At 31.1% G+C, this 18,763-nt stretch overlaps 1 protein-coding gene across 1 annotated transcript in view; it reads left to right on the top strand.

Annotated features, from left to right (window-relative positions):
* Positions 1–4,081: 4,081 nt before the first annotated feature.
* The window catches only part of LOC117125332 (SRC kinase signaling inhibitor 1-like), a 64,904-nt gene continuing 50,222 nt past the window's right edge, over positions 4,082–18,763 (top strand). The window contains exons 1-2 of the mRNA XM_033271801.1: positions 4,082–4,100; positions 9,114–9,301. The gene's annotated coding sequence lies outside the window, so the exon portion shown is untranslated. The remainder of the gene's footprint in view (positions 4,101–9,113; positions 9,302–18,763) is intronic.

Raw genomic sequence — 18,763 nt, 5'->3', positions numbered from 1 at the left:
TACCTGAGTCAAAACAAATGCAATGTACATAAATAATACTGTATATACTGTAGGTAGAGTAGAGATTTATTAGAATTACCTATAGAGAATTAGGAAACTTGTATCTAAAATGGCATGATCAGAATGTACTGTTAGCCCTCTTCAAGTGTTGTCGTCTTTTTTTTTATGAATACCAGTATTATATCAAAATAAAAAGATGTTTTTTTTTTTTTTTTAAAGTCAAGGTCACTCTGGAAATTTGCCAATTTATCATCAACTACTTTTTTTTTTATAACAACATATTTTATAAGAACACTGAGGCTGAAATGGCTTAAAAAAAGAACAAAATAAGAACAAATTCAGGATGATGTAAAGTATCAAATGAGGTTTTTATATATTTTTTGAAATCTTATTTGTACCTTAGGTGCAGTAGTTAGGACTATGTAATACCCTCTACAATACAGTATAGTAACATACTATTCATTTATGATTGTCTATTTTTGAGACGTGTATAAAATAAGAACAAAATAAAAAATGTTTAACCTGAAATCAGCAAAAAAAAAAGAAAGATAAGAACACTGAGCCTGGGGAAAATTTTACTGGTTCTTATTTAAAAAAATTGTGTATTTGGCTATGCATTATTGTATTTGGCTTCTGTGTATAATATGGGCTACTGTTTTCATAAATTTGCCCTATTGGAACAACACCATATCTGTTCTTAACTCCAATATCGCAAGTAAAGCGAATTTGTTGCTTATTTTGGGTCTGGTGACTCATTGCCAGACTGAAGCCGCCCCTGAAAAGAACCCTAAACAAATAATAGGACCTATGTCTGAACAAAGGTCAATGACCTTACACATAGTCCTGCTTGTTCTGTACCCTGTACTTCAGTATGCTAGTAGTAATTCAAATATTATTTTAGTGGGTCATATTTAAAGCCTATTATGTATGGTTGTTGGTACTTCATTGGGAACATAATCCGCAAGCCACAATATAAGTGTAGTGCAGTATAATGTCTGTGACCAAGTCAGGAGAAATGATTTTGGATTTGTCATACTAGGATTTCACTAGCTTTGTGAGTTTATTTTTTTCAAAATGCTTTTTAATAATGCCAGATCAACTGGTAGTAAAAGGAGAGCTGTATAAATGACAATGTGATGTAATATTGTGTATTGGTTTTTAGCATAAGTTAACTAATATAGATAAGTAAAATGTTTTAATGTTTATTTAGAAAAATGAATAATATATTTGGAATTGTTTGTGCTAGTTTATATTTATTTAATATTTCTGTTTGCTTTAATATTATTATTATTATTATTATTATTATTATTATTATTATTATTATTATTATTATTATTTGCCAGGAAAGAGAATAGGCAATTAGCCTGAACAATTTGTACTCTCCTCTTTTAACTACACAAGTGCAGAATTCAAACATATATTAAATATATTCAAATTTATTATATATTTTCTATTATAGTTATTTATTTTTATTTTTATACTGTAGTTGTTTTTTTTTTTATATAGTTATAGCACAGATACCATAGGATCTGTGGTTATAGTATACAGTAACCATTATTCATTGACATTCTATCAAAATTAGTAACAATTAACATCCATTGAAACACAATACTTAAAACCCTATTTAATAGAAAATATAATCGGAAATTATTTGAATGTAATTATTTTGATGTAAACTAGTCTGAGCTTTACAGATAACATCAAATATTGGAATTCATTTTGAAATTAATATGTGATCTCATTGGTCGTGTTTTTTGCATCATTGCCATACAATATATTAAATATATTCAAATTTATTATATATTTTCTATTATAGTTATTTATTTTTATTTTTATACTGTAGTTGTTTTTTTTTTTATATAGTTATAGCACAGATACCATAGGATCTGTGGTTATAGTATACAGTAGCCATTATTCATTGACATTCTATCAAAATTAGTAACAATTAACATCCATTGAAACACAATACTTAAAACCCTATTTAATAGAAAATATAATCGGAAATTATTTGAATGTAATTATTTTGATGTAAAACTAGTCTGAGCTTTACAGATAACATCAAATATTGGAATTCATTTTGAAATTAATATGTGATCTCATTGGTCGTGTTTTTTGCATCATTGCCATACATGTTATTGATATATGTTTGTACTGTACACAGTAGGTAAGTGGAACCAAAGTCCATTTGTGTACAGTAACTGTTCACATGGAGGTATTTCAACACTCTTGATGAAAAATGCAATCATATTCCTGAAGAGGGCACTGTTTTCATGTTAACAAAAAAAAATGCAAGTTCTTGACTCCATTTTCATAATTTAGTCAGATATCCACACGCAAATATCTTGCAGTGCAGCGTAAGAGTAGCTGGCAGGCCCATTCGTGAGAATAGTTTAGTTTGCTTAAGGCTCGCTACAAAATTGATAATTATTCAGACAGATGCAATTCTATTGCCGAAGAGGGATCTTGAAATTTATGTTTACAAATTTGCATATTCAATTCGTATGCATAGTGCACACATCAAAAATTGCAGTTTATTAGATTTCTAATGGGGTCATAGCAGATGGTTTATATGGTTTATATAAAACCTTATGCTTTTTTTTAGTCATTTTTTTTTATTGGTACATTACTTTGTTGTAACTAAATTTCAATATCAAAATTTTGAGGATTTGACTTGTGTTGACAGTACTGCAGTACTCCATAAAATATTGTATGCATCTTTATTTTGTATGCCTATGACTAATGAAAAAAAAAAACACAAAATGCGGGGTAATTAACTAAACTGTACTCAGCAGAACTCCTAAATAAACATACAGATTTATATGCTTCAGTAATTCTAGTAAATTAAGTTACTGTAGTCCATGATAGCATAGCTTTTTTGTACAGGCATGTTATTGTAACTGTCACAAAAACATACATTATAATATTATTATTTAAAAAATATATTTTTGTGTTTTGTATTTATTAGCCATTTGTTTATGAATTGTGTAATTGTGTAACAGAGGAATATTTATTCATTATAGTCTTGAAGTCATTTCAGAGTTTGACGGCACCCCTGAGTCCATGTACAGAGTAGCTTTTAGTGTTAGGCATTTTTTGGATTCGTTGCTAATAGCTGAAATAGCTGTAGTTTATTGTAGTGCTAAATAGTGTCAAAGATGGGAAGTACTGTTCCAAATAAATCAGAATATTTGTATGAAGTAAGCCAATTTTGCTATTTTGTTGAACTTGCAAATTTTGGTATTTCTTATTATCTGATCCCAGAAACAATATAATTATGGATTTATCATGCTGAATATAAAATGTAATTTTTCTAAGTTAAAACAATACAAATGATGAGAGAACTTGAGATAAGAACTCAACACTTTAAAGACTAACTATAAAATTATTATTATTGTTATTTATTATTATTATTATTATTATTATTATTATTATTATTATTATTATTATTATAACATAGGTAGATGAATACATTGTGGGTAACTATAACATTGTATATATCACATTCTTTTGTGTTTTTATTAAAGAATGATTTTACCTAATGCATTATAATATAGGTAGATGGATACATTTGTGTGATATCACAGTTCTTAAGTTTGTGGTTTATGTTAAATTTATTAGAAATTTAAAAAAAATGTCCTGTGGTTAAAAATGAAAATAAAAAGATTAACAAGAGTATGCATGCATAATCAGTCTTTAAGGTTCATTACCTTTTATATGTCATTAACATCCTCAATTGTGAACAGCAGTGGTCACCAATTACATGCATTTATCAAGGGTGAGATTGCATAAGAAATAGGCATTGATTGTCAATATTTAACTGGCACATACGGTGAATTCATTATGCTATAACCTGCACTCTTGGCCTAAATCCCCTTATTTAGCTGCGATTGTTCTATCCTCGTTACTGCTCATTTGCATATTGTGCTAGTAATTATTTCATGTGCTTTTCTAGTGTAAATTTCTTTCGGGAGCCGCTTTTAAGTTGTTATATCGGGTTCTACAATGAATAGCTTTACGCACTGATTGAAATTACTGTATTATAAATTTTTCTTGGTGTATGAATATTCATGGTTAATTATGAACAAATTGGTGCCGTGCAGGTATGTGAATTTGTTTTTTTTTATATAAATATTGATGAGGTTGTTTCGTTTTGGTTTATAATTTGTACATCCTTACCGTATTATGTAAATATTGATGATTTCAGTATGTTTTCCGATAATATAGATTGGGTAGCTTTTACACGTGTAATTCGATACCATTCAGTATGCTGTAAGCATGGAGAAAGATTTGCTGTCTCCATGATTCAAACAATATGGAATATGGCAAAATTAATTTTCCAGAATGAACCAAACAAATGCTGATATTGTAGAGTAACTACTGTAACTATAGAAGATAATCATAGTTATAATAATGATGTTTAATTTATAATACTAAATTTTCATAAAATTACTTAATTAACTAGATAGATTATTTTTATTTGTAATTGGTTTAAGCATATTTGTTTTTTATATTAAGAATTTTATAAATGTGATAATATTTACACTTATTTCTTTATTTGGTATTTTGTCCCTTGTTTTTACTATAATATAGTTCTATGAAATTACTGCTTTTACAATTTTGATATTGAAGTAATATGTAAAAAATATATTAAATTTAAATTATATATTACTGTATGTCATTGTCAGGATAAAAAATAAAGAATAAAAAAATAGTTCACATTCAATTTCAGTATGAGGATTTAGAGTCATTTTAATTGTTATTTTGTATCATTTGTATCTTTAATAATATGTTCATAGAGTATTTGAAATATTGTATTTCCACTGTTTAAGATCCTATTTCTATAACATAAATTTATAATAGTTACTGTATTAATAGGACATCACATTGAATTTTACAATGTAAAGCTTACATGATGCATGGAGGAAATACTGTAATTAATGCATGATGGCAATGCGGACCCCTCTGATGTCTTGTGGATTCTTATCCAGTGCATTCTTGTCCTCTTGATGTAGGTCAAATTTTAGTATAAGTGAAGTAATATGATAGATCCAGGATTAGAACCTGAGACCAGCAATCTCTTGATGACCTAGCTTCAGATACCGCATTGATTCAATAGTACAGTAAAGTTCCAAGAAAAAAAATTACCACATGACTTCATGTTTTAGTTTGATGTTATACTGCCCTCTATTATCCTTTTATGAATTGACACTGACTGCTAAGGTTTTAGGTCGTTAAAACATGTCATGCACCACTGTTGCGAGACCTGAGATTATGAATCAAATTTCCTTTTTCTATATTATATTTAGAAAAAAGCAATTTTAAAATTGACACTCATTTGCATAATGACCTCTTGCATAATAAGCTCATGTACTTGGGATCAATGAAACAACATTAATGTTGATGATTATATTTGAACTGTTGAGAATTTTCAAGGTCAAGTTGGTGTTGTGTAGAACGACACAAGAGATTCACGGTGAAAACAGTGTATTGGTAATTAAGATGAAAATACCCATAATTCCTTGTGTAGCATTATTATCATGCTCACCATATTATTACAATGTCCTTGGTTCGTTCAGGCCCAAAAGTGTTAGAATTTGTCTCACAATAAAAAAGAACTATATGGCGATCAAGTGTCCAAAATGTTCATTACTTAATGAATCATTAAATATTGTTCCAAATAATTGAAAGGGAAACACTAAAATAAAGCCATACCATTTTTCTTTCCCTTTCGTCCCACCCCTTTTTGCCCATCTCCCTTTCCCACCTCTTTTTGTCCAACCATTTTGTTAATCTCTGATTTGTCAGTAGTAGTTTTATAGTGTGTTAATTGACAACTACAATTTACCAGAGTATAACAACATATAATAATATGCCTTAAACCTACAGTATTTGGCATCAGAATGACAATTATGCTTGTCTTCATTTTTTAATGTTATTATTATTTTTTTTTTAATTAAATTTTTCTGTTTATGGTTGTAGAGTAAATGTTGCTGGCACACACTGTACAGATGAGTTACATAATGATGATAGGCTTATAATTATTATTTGCTGATAGATTTCATAGTAAAGTAATTATCGTGGTTATATTTTATATTGATAAATGGGATGTTATTTAGTAAATTAGAATTCTGACCAGTCTTGATAAATTGTTGTCATTTGTTATCATGAGTTACATATCATGGTACAACATATTACTAATTTAACTACAGAACCCCTTTGTTATATTATTTATATTAAGATATATACAGAGCTGCACCTTGTTAGTAATTCCATGTAAATTTGATTTCATGATATAATAAAGTAATTATTAATTTGTTTATATTTTATATTGATAAATGGGATGTTATTTAGTAAATTAGAATTGTGACCAGGCTTGATAAATTGTTGTTATATGTGATCGCAAGTTACATATATCATGGTACAACAAAATAATATAATTTATCTATAGCAATGAAGTTCCCAGAAGACCATTTAGGTGTATGGATTTGTCCAACTATATGATTTATAGCTGACACAAGGTAAAATCTTCAGATTTGACAGGTCAAACCCAGAGTAAGCCTGCAAAATCCTGCATCAAATTAACCATTGATCGATCACTAAATCTAAAATCTACGTGCATTTAGTATAGGACAGGTGGACCCATGAAATCCAGGTGTTAAAATTAAGGTTTCCAGGGTTTTGGTTTAAATAGAAATCTATCCCTGCTACTTGCTCGATCATCTGTCATGTCAGCCTAGGTGTTTTTGTATGAACCTGTCAGTTAATGTATTGCCTCGTTTTCTCGCCGATCGTTGCTTATTTAATTATCGTGAGGAATATATTCGTTGGCATATGAAAATTTAAACTATAACGACCTTCATGAATGACGGCTCAGTGGATGCTGTAGGATGTTGAGTAGTTCACCTCGATATTGTCTCAAGTCGGTCATGTGAGGATGCAGTAATCTGATTGTCACATTTTATGTTGATGTAAATAAAGAGAGGTAGCATAATCTAATGAATAAACCCACACAGTTGGTCTACAATGTACAAGTCTATGTACAGTATATGAACATACTGTAAAACCTTGAATTGATGCCCTGGGCTTCCTTTTTTAGAGAACTTTGGATGGGCTTCTTTTCGAAATGAATGCTGTATTAAATTTTGAGAATTTGTACTATGAAACAATAAATAAGGCCACTGTAACATCAATCTGTATCATGGAGTGTATTTAACTGGCATTAAGTGACTAAAACTACTGTATAAACCAAGCTTGTTTTCAATTTATTTTCTTTTTTTAAATTCATGTATAGTGTATGTACTGTACTATCTCGAAATGAAGCTTATGCCATCTTGAAAAGAAGCCCATGGGCTTCTTTCCAAGACTAATTTTGCAAACTAAAAAAGGGGGCTTTAATTCAAGGTGGGCTTCATCTCAAGATTAAGCCCATTGGGCTTCAATTCGAGATTTTACAGTAGTTTAATGAATTATTCCAGCAAGAATGCATTTTACAGTGTTCGAGTGCTCATGTCATGGTTGTTTTTGTCCTGGTGAATTATTTCTTTGTAGTTGTTTTAAAAGTTTTTGCTATGTTTTTTGAATTTGTGATGTTTACTTACAGTATGTACTACTATATCTTTATATAACTTTTACTTAGATGATTATCAGATGATTAATTAATAATAATAATCACTTGCATTAATTATAGTACTGTAATATTCTTTATCACTAATAATATTGAGTAATGAATAAATTAATAAAATTAAAACCATAACAAAAAGGTTATGATATTTTGCAAGGAGAAAATGTCACGGTAATAACAGCTATTTCATGGGATGGATGTATGTTGCCGTTATGTATTTTAATTTCTACAGTATTGATTTGGATAAGTAGGTTTGACTGAAGATATTCAAAAGTCCATGGCATAATTAGCCATCTTATTTATAGGTTTCGCAATTATATATGTATTTGGTATTAAAATATGTTATTTAGAGTACTCTAGGGCAATTGCCAACCAGACAATGCTCTCATTCCGTCTACAGTATTATAGGCCTATCAAAATTATCATACTAAAATTATTAAATGCACTCCAAGACTATAAGCAAATCCAGTTGATATTCAAATATTATAATATCACTAGCATGAACAATCTCCCTTTGTGATTATTGAAAAATAAAATGGTTAGTTCGGTGCAGTAATATGGTACACAACAATAAAACGTTAAATGAATAATTACTTTGTTAGCTAATACCCTATTCAGGCTACACTCTGTTGCGATCGGTTGCAATTTAATCAGTGGTAATCCAAAACTGATTACTTCTGATCGCAATCAACAAATGCATTCAGACCAAAACAAACAAACTTTATATTCTAGGGCCTAGGCCTCCAGTGGCTAGGCCTCCGGTGGCTAGGCCTATGTTGACTGACCTGAGACAAATAGTGCATGTGGAATTTGTTGTGATTCATTGCGAGCGAATTCCGTGGTAGTCGGGAGTAATAAAATTGTAGCACCCAATCGCAATGGGTAACAATTGCTATATCGATTACTTATTGCCTAATGTTGGTGAGCTTTCATACACGATTTTACTTTGTGATTGGGTGTCGCTAGTCTAAATGGGATATTAGTTAACCAGAAAAAAAAAACCAAATTGTTGAAAATTAGAAAAATTGAATACATTTTCACATAACAAGTTATAATAATTTATTATCACAATATTTTATGCAGTAGTCAGATTTTTATTAATGGAAATTTTTTAGTAAACATTTATAAAACAGCATAGAAAATACTACTTATAATTGAAATTTAGTGTTTGGTAAGAGCAGATTAAAAAATCCATTATATGAAGACAGTTTACACGTTTATATATAAATTTATATATGTTTACAATTCTATATTTACAACATGGATAGTTTAATCTTTATTGAGAAGTTAAACATATGACATTTATAGTAAGCTATATAATAATTGATCTCCAATATTTTCATTCAGGAATCTTTTTTCTCAATGCTACTGTATCCTGTAGTAAGATCTGTAGACTGTAGTAGATTTTTTGTTATCTGTTGCTTTGTTTTTTGTATTTTTTTTCTCTAAAGTTTTGTTCACTTTTGCATAAATTATATCATTGTTGCTTCAGATACCTTGAATACCAACACCAACCAGTCGTACCCGCAGTATTATACTCAGCCCCGTCCCGTTAAAAATAAGGATCTAAGTGACTATGGCGACCCCAACTATTACAGGAGGGAACAGCCCAAGAACCCAGTGAGAAGACATACGTTGGACAATCTTGGGGACACCAAAGCCATCAATACTCAAGCGAAGGTTAGATTGTTGTTACTATTATTATTAATATCGTCATCATCATAACATCATCAACGTATACCATTATCATCATAACATCATAATTACAATCTTTATTATCATCATAGACATCATCATTATAACATCATCATCAACATCATAAATCATCATCATCATAATTATCATCATCAACATCATCATCATCAGAACATCGTCCTAATTATAATCATCATCATAATACCATCATCATAATAGCATCATCATAATTATCATCATCCTCATCAACATCATCGTAACACCATTATCATCTTAACATCATTTTATTATCATCATCGTCATCATAATAACAGTATCATCATAACATCATCATAATCATAATTAATAATCATCATCATCATTATCAAAGAGAAAAGAAATAAAAAAACAGTAAGCTCACTAACTGAATTAGCTTTAAAAAAGTCTCCTTATTTATTTTGCCAAGGTTACAGTAAGTGATATTCTAATTTTAAAAATATGTTCGGCATAATGCTTTTATCATTGAAGGTTTAACACAAAAGTGTTCTTTTTTTTTTAACTCGGCATGTTTGTTGTCATGTTGGTATGTGAATATTAGCACATGATTCATTAGGAAGAACGTTTCCAAGTCCATGGGGTGATCCTCAACATGTGGTTCACATGGAAAATGTAGTCGGCATGACAACCGTTAGAAAGCGGTACATTACATAGAACCAATGTATGTTTTGGTTTTTCTTGAAGGTTATTTCACAATGTTTTAAAAACTAAAATAACTAGGCCTGCTGTACATAAATATACTGTACAAAGTTTACTAAAAATAATGTATTTATATATACAGAATGTAGGCAGTTAAATAATGGGGTCATGATGACCTTAAAACTACATCCCAATCTTAAATTTACTATTTGGTGTAAATATACAGATTCTCATTCATGTAAGGACGTTATATTAAATATGCTAAGCACAGTCTCGAATGATGAAAATCACCCATTACGCAGATGTCCTGTAGCAAAATTGGGGATAATTATTGTAAGTAAAAACCTGAAGGAATCATCGTCGTTAAATTCATTCTGGCCAACTGCAACAAGGTTGAAAAGTAATCAGTAGGGTAAAATAATGTCAGTATGCTAAATGACAAGTATATGATTAATGAGTACAGCTTTTTGGATGTAATATTAATATCAACTCTCCATTAATGGTGAGTTGCATGGGTCATCCTCATTAAATGATATATCATATATCAAATAAGTCATTTAATTATATTCAAAACATCTTTTAAATTGTCTTTTTAATATTTTATTATTTTTTTAAAAATTATTCAACTTGCCACTGAAGTAATAACAAGAAACTAAGAAGCTCCAGTGAGGGAACATGTCAACTGACATGTTCTCATAACGCACATTGAGCCAATCTAAAAAAAAAATAATAATAATAATAATTCTTTGCTTGTCCTCATTCTAATTGGAAATGAAAAATTAGGCTGAGCCCCTAGGCGTCTGTGGCAACTGCCGTGCACCACCACCTGACTTAACTACAACATGTAACAGACACATAGGGTTACAAACATTATCCTTTTTCTGGAGCCTGGCTTTAAATTAAGAATAATAAAGGTACCTACCATGTAGATCATTGTTTTTTATACACTTTGTCATGCTGTTTTTCACATTTAAAAGAATCACAAATAAATTATTAATAATTTTATTGGAGACAAATACTGTATACAGTGCCCAGTAGTTGGTTGAAATTTACCCAGAAGTTGGTTTCATTTTAATGAGCGTGATTTTGGCTTTGTTCTGTGGGTTTTGAAGAAAATGTTGAAATCCATAACTGCTGGCCACATGCATGGATTTTAACTTGCAAAATTTGCTGTTAGACATTACAGTACTGTAAGCCAGACCGACAACATTAAAGTCCTTTAACACCCCCTGTGATGTAATTGTAGATATGTCGCGATGTTAACTAGGACCATCTGTATATTAAACCAGCTACACAAACTTTTCTTGTGCTATACCAGTCATATAGTAAACTGTGGTCAAACAAGTGCAGGCTACCAAGAAGGAAGTGAAGGAATATTTTACACATTTCAAGATACAAGTAAACATTTAAAACTTGATTATCGAATTGTTATTGTTGGATCAATATTTGGATGGCTTTGTACTTTTAATTCTGGTATTTTGCATTATCAGAATTGGATTCTATTCATTACACATTTATTTGTATTAATATAATATACAATGAGGATTTAATACTTCTACAGCTGTTTGACAATCAAGGTAATATCATTACTTAAATTAATATTTCTATAATTGTTAACAGGTGGTCACATTATAATTTTTATACTGTAGTTGTAACAAAATTCAATCAGTGCCTATAAATCCATTTGAATTTTATAAAAAATGAATTAAAATCAGCTCAACTTTTTTTGCAGCTTGATCTATGAAGCTTAACATAGGCCAAATTATCTAATACGAAAATTTTTCAATACAATAAAAACAAAAAGGAATACTTGAATGGTCTTTACCAAGTAATCATCTGATTTTTCCGCCTGGGCTACCTTGCGTATTCGTTGTACAATATGTTTTGATTTACTTCTTGTGCTGGCCAACTTTCTATACATTTCAACATCATTTAAGGTGTTCGGTCTCATCTGAGAAAAAAAAAAAGAAATTCATAAGAGTAATAAACATTTTATAATTCTAACATTAACAACTTAAAGTGTTCTACTGTATATGTTTATATATGTTACAATTTATTTGTATTGAATAAAGTTCATTTGGTTTATAAGCATATTATTATAGTAATTCTAATAAAATAAAAGTAAAAATATGTTTTAATGCATTCAAAATGTATATTTAATAATATTACCTTTTTATTAGTATTTGAAACCATGAATAATAAATTATGCCAAAACAATATTGTCAGAAGGTGAATATCCCCACAAAATGCTGTATTTATTGTTTAAAGCAAAAACATCATAATTCAATTGTATTTCAGAAAGTAATTGGATTGAACATGCAATTGAGGTTATGAATTTTAAAATATCGCAGGGTTATTTAAGAACCTTTGGTTGGACATAACACAAATATTGCCTGGTTCCAATCAAATTTAATTGGCTGGAAAATTTGCTGAAAAGGTGAAGAGTTGAATTGTCAGCTATACACTGTACAGTACAGTAGGATTAGTTTATGAATGTGAACTGTTTCGAGGTAACAGACATTTTGGACAGCGCTGTATAATACAGTGCAATGTTACAGTAATACTACCATCACTACTAGTACCACCATCAGCATTTGCCACCACTACATTTCCTACCACCAGCACCAATTACTATCACTGCCATTATCACTGTTATCCCTACCAACCACCATCACACCTACTGTATACCACTGATACTGTACCATAATCACTACCAACACCACAACCACAACTACAACCACAACCTCTGCCACTAATACTATCAGCAGTAATATAATTTTTTGTAAGTTATAAAAATTTGATATAGTTTATGTATTTATTCAAATAACACCCCACTTTGAATATACTACGCCCTCGAATAAACACCTGCTGTAGATCCTCATTTGGAATAAACTCCTCCCTTGAATAAACCCCCCTGGCATTTATTTTTTCCTCAAATAAATGACCCCCTAAATGACTATAAACAAATGTAATGGAAGCAACGTCATTCTCAACACATTCTATTTATGTTCTACTCTCTTAGAATTACATTTTCTCTAACCTGGTTGGTATCAACAAGTAGTTATTATAACGCAAGAATAACAGTTTTTTGACAGTAATTACGTGTTGTAGTTCCACATTTTGTAAAATTTAGTGCCGTTTATTTGAGTATATCCATTATACACCAAAGAAAATAAACGCCTCCCTGGAATAAACACCTCTCTCGAGTTAATGCCCCTTTCAAAAACCCTTCTCAACAATAAACACTCGGGGGTCTTCATTTGAAAAAATTTGGTATTTTAAACAGGATTTGATGAAAGACCAACAAATTTTAAATACATAGTAGAAAAGACAAGATGAATTTAAACCACTAGTAAGGAGGTTATAACTATGAACCTGCTTTGAGACTTTAACATGCAAAAACTAGTTCATCGGTAACATCACGTGTTGCAAAAGGAGTCGTTTTAAAATGACACATTTGATTACCGTACTTAGAGCGGTTTGGCAAACAAAATGAAGATAATCTATTGAATTTGATGATATATAAATGCCCAATGCGATTTCATACTTAACCAATCATGCTACAATTTAGGATTGCAACTTGGAAAAAGGAGAAAAAGTAGATCTTTAAAACAGAGGTGAGTACATTGACGATGATCATAATTTTGATGATGGTATAGTAGTGACGTTAAACATAATGAAAGCTAAAGGTAAATTATTGGTTATAATTATGCTGACGGAAAATGTGATGCAGAAGATGCTATAAGTTGTATATTTTGTATATTATACATCTGCAGATAAGTACTGTAAGCTAAATAATTTTTAAGTGAATTATTTTCAGGTGATGGCCTAAAGTAAATTCTGCTTTCAATAATAAACCATGTATTAGAGCTGCTTTAGCTCAGTTAGCTAAATTGACGATAGTTATATGTTCACTGAACTATTGAGACAATTGAAGATGTCCTGGTTCAATTCCAGTTTCTCCTATCCTTGTGTTCTGGTGAAAAATGAGTTACATTTGAGCAGTCTTTTGGATGATTAATTTATACTGTTGGTCCCATGTGCAATATGGACCACATAAATGTTAAGGAATGCAGTAGGCCAACACTCTTCGGAAGAGAGTAGGGGATTGTTTCATAATGTAGTGCTCAATTCACCCCCAGAGAAACTCACTGGAAACATGTCTTCGGACTTAATGGGTTTTCCTTCCATTCCTGTTAAATCTATTTCGTTTTTTGAAAATTAGGTTTGAAAATTTTAATTAGTGCAGTTAGTAACAATACTTAGAGACTGCCCCCAAGTGTTCTTGGCACAACATCTTTTTTTTAAATTGCTTAATCAGATAACATAGTTATCTTGCTTGATTAAGTTATTGGATAATTTTTGAATATATATATTTAGTTATTGATGTTGGTATGCTATGCAAGAGGCAAGAATTCATTTCAACTTATTTTTGAGAGGTTCTCTAGCTCTTGAAGATGATAAGAGGTAGGGAAATCAGTTACTCTTACCGAAACTCTTTTTAGGAATACAAAACTCGAGGGCGCTATTCATGAAGGGGAACACATTTCTGCTCTTTTTTTCTTATTAGTACTTCTATCTCTTTAGCTCTTGAGGATTCTAGCAAGAGGCAGGTCCTTTGGTACTATGCATTATGATTGATTAGTATCTCTATAGCTCTTAAAGGTACTACTATGCTTAAAGCTACATTCACATCGGATCCGAACTGAAATTTAGGCCGTGTTCCCGATGTGCTTAACACCAGCGTCCCTATTCTGATTCAATTTTTCTGATTCGTACGGTAGGCCTTAATTTGAATTCAGTGTCAATGAGGCTTAAGTGGTAGGAATCCTTTTCGACTTTTTTTGGTATCTTTTTAGTTATAATGTTATGCATAAGAGGAAGAAACTCGCTCTTAATTATCTGTACCTCTTGCAGATTTATGCTTTTGCATTACAGGCAGGAACTTTCTCATTTATCTCTTTAGCTCTTTGGGATGCCAAGCATTCAGAGGCTGGAGCTTGGTTAAACTAATTTAGTTTTCTGTTTAGTGCTCAAAGGTATTATGAATAAGAGGCAGCTACTCAGCGCTTTTATACTCGATTCATGGTTAGTAATATGTGTATGCTGCTCATGGTACAGTAATTGTTTAATAAATAAACCTTGTACAAAACATGTTTTAAATGTCTACATTTCATTTTCAAAACAATATTTATTCATATTTGATCATTTCTATCTTGAAACAATTTATGCCATGCATATAGGGAGATTGCCCCAAGGTTTACATGATAAAATTTGGCATTTAGATATTAATGGTTAACATTCAGAAATTGATTAGTGTATTCTTACTGTTGTTACTGATATTTCGTGATTCTTGAAATGAAATCCATTTTCAACCCATGACCTTCAAGTTTAATTACATGTTTTCTGTTGTTGCTGCAATTTTTTTTGTCTTATAATGTATAATCAAGGTTTTTTTTTGTGGTATTTCCAGCACATTTTGAAAAATCAATGTATTCTGTCAAATTGCTCCAGGAAAAAATGTTACAATAAGTCAGTCATTAGTATCAATGTTCCAGATTAAAATTGCCTCTCTTCTCCCATCAGAGGTATCTGGCTAGGGGTTGCAGCATTCCCTTACAATTCAACTTACATATGATTAGAAATCCTCCCATGGCAACAACATGCATTTCCTTTCCATGGCCATAACTCAAACTGTCATATCCTTTTACCCAATGTAGTCTCTCTCATGTCCACAGTTTCCCATACTTATGTCCATAGATTTCCTATCCATCTCCTTTACAATTCTCATGATTATCATTTCTGTTGCCATGTCTATCTATGGCATTTTCTTTTTTTACTTTGCCAAAGCTGTCATTCCTTTCCTCATGCCATCCTATTTTCCATGACTGTACAGTAGTTATCTGTCATGGCCATAGTATCAGCTCCCTTTACTTATTGTGTTTATTGTTAGCCATCTCCTTTTCCATGCCTCTAGTTACCCTTCCTTCTTTCCATGGTCATAGTTATTTATCCATTTTCTCATGTCAATAAGTATCAACCTCTTTATCTTGCCTTAATTATACATACTTCCCCTTTCCCATGCCAATAGCCATTGCCATTTTGTCTCACTCATGTCCACACTATCAAATTTGTGTAATGTGCCCATATATGGGCATGACGAAGTCATATTACACCCAAATATGGGCATATCACATTTATTTGTCTCATAGAATTTGATAATGTGGAGAGAGCTTGAGAGTGGCAGCCTTCCTTTCTTCATTTCCATGGTTATCTTCCCTGGTTACCTCAGTTGTCAATCCCCCATCGGTGGCCACAGTCATTACTCATTGAAAATTAGCAAATTCTTTAAAAGTGTCATCAGGTGATGATAAGTTGTGGCGGGTCGTTAGTCAAATTTTGAAAACGAAATTAATGATACATACTGTCAAGAAGATTTTGACTAGATTCATATAATGGCAAACTTCACATTACTGTACAGGTCTGTATGTGAGTGTTTTTAGCGCGAAACCAAATTTGAATTTAATCACTTCAATACAATTGTACAATATATATAGTAAAAATATTAAGTGTACAGTATATGAGGTTTGGATTTGTAAGTTAAATTCTGAAAAAAAAAAGTGTTGGTTTCTTTCCCTCACAAGAAAAACAATTATTCACACCTAAGTATTTAAACATGGTTATGTTGTACTATTGATAATATAAGAATTTTTTTATTTGATTTTTTTTTTATGTCCTTATTGTATTTGTAGAAACAACTAAGCAATGAAACAGTTACGTTATTAAATTATGGATGCCAATGGTTATAATAAATGAATCATAATATTCAATATGCAGGACCACTCTTTTTCTACATTGCCACTACTTGTGTCTTTGTGAATCGCAGAGAAGACTCTGACATCGTGGGCTGTAATACTGAAAGCTGAAATGTTAATACTATTAAAATATTATTTTTAGAATGCATTTTGTTTATCAAGTTTCTGTTCATTCATGAGGTTGTCCCTTACACAAATAAAGTGGTAGGACATTGATATAAACATGTGTGTTGATATTTTTTTGTACCTTATTGTCAGTATTATAGTTGAAAATTATAAAATAATTAATAATATAACTAATAATGATTATTTATTTTGCACTGTTTATACAGTACCTGAAACAGACATTTATCTCAGAAAAATGTCTTAATTTTGTAAGTGTTACGGTAATTTTAGAGTCTAATTATATGCATGGCTGCAGTATTATTTTGCCTGTGTTTTAATTGGCACGGGGAAATATTTGTATTATTGTACAGACATTGTAGTTGAAATCTAAACAACTACTTAAATAATACTAATAGATCCTTCCTTAAAGTATAGCAATTCAAGTAATAATATTTTTGTTAAAGCACTTGCAAAATAATCAATAAATAAAATATATTAAATACAATATTTATAATTTTTCAGCTCATTGGTGTCTCTCACTTCTTAGAATGAAAGTGAATGCTGTTGTTGTCTAGGCAACTTAAAACCATTGACATTTACAAACAATTTGATAGAATTATATGACCTCCAATTTGTGTTTCTAATAAGATTTGTCACTTGATGTTAATTAATTGTTATCGTTGATGAGGTGCTTTTCAAAGTTCATCTAGTTCATATACGCATGGGAGAAGTTCATTCATAATTAAAGAAGATTAAGTATTTTGACATTAGCATATATTTACACTATAAAAGCTCAATGATTGATAATATAGAATTATGCTATTTATGTGAAACATGCACAGCAACAAGCCCCCTAATTTGACCAATAAGAATGTTACACTGACTTTTTTTTGGGTAAAACTGACCGGGTACATGATTTAAACATGGAGGGCGGATCCAGAGATGTTTGAAAGCGGCGTCCTAAAGTTGGGCCGATTGAGATAACACCACCCTAGGGGTCTGGGGACATGCCTCCACGAAATTTGGGTTTTTTAGACGCCCAAAAATAACTTCTGAGACGTTTTGGGCGATCAATTTTTTCTTTTTCTGTGTTTATTTTTTTCCCTATTCCCCCCCCCCCCCTTCCCCAAATTCCGCCAATGTATGATCTAATTAATTACTCAAAAAAAGGAAGGAAAAATGGCATAAAATCTTCATTTTGAGATTTTGAGAGTTAATCTGGTTTGTTGTGAGGGAAAAAATTTTTCAAGATTCTAACCTGGGACCCTGGATTTCAAAGGCGTTCAACTACAATGATTGATGATGAAATCAAAGTTGTTTGGGATCTCCTTTTCAAAACCAGGCTGGTTCACTCCCTTGGGATGGTCTTCTCTTTAAGTATGTGCTTAATAGTCCATTGTGATGACCACCTTTCCTACCTCCTCTCCAACCTATCACCTTTTGGAATATCTAGGTAAATACCTGTTCATCAGTCACCCAACTTATTAAAGCAAGTTTAAATCCTCAGCCACTAGTGTTTTTTTTAAATACTTATTTTGCATAGAACACTTAATTGCTTACATCTGCATCACAGATTGGGTGGGGTTTTTTTCAATATGATTTGGCATGCCGCAGGTTTTTACAAAGCCAAAATGAGGTGTAAAATAATGACAAATATGTAACAAATGGTTAAAAAGTAAAAACGTCAGAAGGTGGGAGGCTGTGGGACAAAGTGATTTCCTTGACAGGAACATAAGTGGGGAGGGCCAGGGGCAGCCCATAACCACACAGAGTGGGTGCAATGAGCAAGGTCCCAGAAAACTCTGAAAATTTAGGGATTTTAAAGGCTTTTGTAATCATTTTTTTAGTCATG

The sequence above is a fragment of the Anneissia japonica genome, unplaced genomic scaffold, assembly GCF_011630105.1.
Source record: "Anneissia japonica isolate Jap-2015-1 unplaced genomic scaffold, ASM1163010v1 scaffold315_len769609_cov171, whole genome shotgun sequence".
Classification (NCBI taxonomy): domain Eukaryota; kingdom Metazoa; phylum Echinodermata; class Crinoidea; order Comatulida; family Comatulidae; genus Anneissia; species Anneissia japonica.
This window is presented reverse-complemented; position numbering and strand designations above follow the sequence as displayed.